Source organism: Halyomorpha halys, unplaced genomic scaffold (assembly GCF_000696795.3).
Source record: "Halyomorpha halys isolate HHAL.00 unplaced genomic scaffold, Hhal_1.1 Scaffold828.1, whole genome shotgun sequence".
Taxonomy (NCBI): Eukaryota; Metazoa; Arthropoda; class Insecta; order Hemiptera; family Pentatomidae; genus Halyomorpha; species Halyomorpha halys.
The window spans coordinates 33,717-36,622 of record NW_027113646.1 but is presented as its reverse complement, the minus strand read 5'-3'; positions in this window follow the sequence as shown (position 1 = coordinate 36,622).

Below are 2,906 nucleotides of genomic sequence, written 5' to 3'. Positions count from 1 at the left end.
GCAGTCGCCAAGATACTTATTATAAAATAAAAATGGACAATCGGAGTTCTGGCAATGGTCAGATTCTCCACTCAAGTTGAGTGTTTGCGGCTTTAGCGCACTTGCTCAGCCTCCACTGGCTCATTACCAGTGATGCGGCGAGAGGGATGCGCTGGGATCTTATAAGCTTTGCTCTACCCCCCACTCTATCGGGCTCAGTGATCCTTAGGTCGATTGTATAAATATTGTATATTAGATTGAACTAGAGATTATTTTATTTTTTCATGCACATAGTTTGATTATGTTCATTTTCTTTATCCTTGTGTTTGTATATATTTGAAGAGTGATTTTATTTATTTCTATATACTTTTTTTTCTTTCATTTATTTATTTATTGTTCCTTCTTATTTTATATTTATTTTAGTATGTATGAAACCATTCATTACTATTACCTATTGCCCACAATGGTGTGGCAGATTGTAATATCTATCAATAAATAAAGTTTTTTTTTTAAAAAAAAAATATAAGGTTTTGTGTTACATGTAGAAAAAGAAGTTTAAGATCCAATCGTAAGGGTACTGACAGAAATTTATACAAATGATTTTTGCTTATATAATTTAGTTTCTGGATGTATCGGGTTCTCGGTTCTCTTGATACAAAGGACATTTTGATAAAAAATGGTAAATACCCTAGAAAGCCGCTCCATTACAAGATGGACAAAGCTTCTGTGGGTCCAAATTATAAAATTGCCAAGTGATGCTAGAAGGTGGAATCTTCCTTACGTTGGCGTGGCATCTGGTATGCCATATTGGACTGCTGAGAGTTTCTGCCACAACCTGTATACCATGGCTAAGCAAAAAGATTTTTCAAAAAATTGAGTTACTTAATGCGTGCTCACATTTTGTTACTGATATTGGATTTTTTTAATTAATATTAATTATCAATCACTTTTTCCTTGTAAACATTTTTTTTTTAAAATTTATTTATTGATATTTACAACTGTACATATATACATCAAGTTAATTTGAGTAAATCATAATGGTATGGTACAAGAATGTAGAGAAACTACCCAATGGTAGCACTCTAAAAACATTTTTAGCATATAAGGTCTCGTGGTCATCTTTTTTTCAGACGCCTCGGAGGATTGTCCGGAATAAAAGAGGAAGCAAGATTAGAAACTAATGGGTTTGAGTGGTTAGGGAGTTTGTAGTGGAAGGATTGATATCTGGTTCGGGCTATAACGGTTACAAATCGAACATTAAGGTATTTGTGGATGATTTAATTTGTGACAAAGTAGGGAGCATTGAGGATTTTACGAAGGATTTTGGATTGTGGGGATTGGATACGAGAGGAATTCGAAGGTTTAGTGGAGCCCCAAAGCTCAACTCCGTATGTCCAGATTGGCCTTATAATTGTCATGTAGATCAGTCTTTTGTAATGAATTGGAAGTTTGGACCGTTTGTCTAGTAAGTGCTGTAATAGTCGGAACCGACGTGCAGTTTTTTGTCTTTTCAGTCTTGTGTGAGATCTGTTCGACAGGGGTAAGGGCAACATTATTGAAGTATACTGTAGGGCAGTCAGTAGGTTTATGACGTAAGGTAAAAGTGATTTGATGGGATTTCTTGGAATGTATCTTAATCCTCCAATTACGACACCATTCTTCGAGGGCTGTGATATGGGATTGAAGAGTTTGGGATGCAATTAAAGGCTTGTAAACATTAGATTTAATATTTTTATTCTTTTTTTATAAATAAAAAACTTTCTCCATCATATCAGAAACAATTATATTATTTGTATCAGAATTTATATTTAATTGCTTTCCTTAAGAGGCATTATTTTTTTTTTATTAACTGTTCCTAGAAAACATTAATTAAAAAATTGACCACGTTAATTCTAAAGTAAATATATTTTGGAATCTTTAATATTCACATTGAGAGAAAGAAGCCCGAATTTCTCTAGTAAGGCTCAATGGATTTTTATAATAAATTATTGGAAATAAAATTTACTACAACTTCTATTAACTTTACATTTTGTTTCAGCCAGTTTTACTGATAATTGCATTAATGTGAGAAATATCTATTAGCATAAAAATAAAGTTGCCTTCAAGGGGAGTGGTCTAATCACCCTTTAGTGTCATTTTTGCTTAGAAGAAGAGTAGGCCTATAGATAAAAATGATGATAGTTTTTTTATTTTAACTAATTCCTGATTTTTTTTTTTTTATTTGATAGATTTATTTATTGATAGATATTACAATCTGCCACACAGTTGTGGGCAATAGGTAATAGTGATGAATGATCTCATACATACTAAAATAAAAAATTAAAATAAAATAAAGTAAAAAAAAAAACTCTCTTAAAATATATACAAACAAAAGAATAAACAAGATGAACATAATCAAACTATCTGTATGAAAAATAAATAAATAAAATAACATAATGATAAAATAATATATACAATATTTACACAATCGACCTGAGGATCCCTGAGCCCACTCTATCCCCCACGTGTGAGGGGTAGAGCAGAGCTCAAGAGCCCCAGGTCTTCCCAGCGCACCCCTCTCGCCGCACCACTGGTAACTCCTGATTTAGAGATAAAAATTAGTGGAAACCAACTGTTAATCGCAACTAATTAGTACTGTTTATCAAGTTACCTTAGCTTAGTCAAATTTATCTATCAAATACTCAACTCTGTGTATGTATACATAACATACAGGTCATTTGCTAGTGGTTAATACCCGGCCATGGATTCTGGTAGCAAATCCCGGTACTGAACCAGATAAACTAGATCTTACTATTACATATGAAAACACGCTCCCTTCCTCCAGAATTCTTCAGTTCCTTGAAACAATAGAGCGAGCGGAGCGGGATAAGGAAGGAGTTAAGGGAGAGCAAACAGACGGCTCAGATATTCCGAATGGTTCGGCCTCT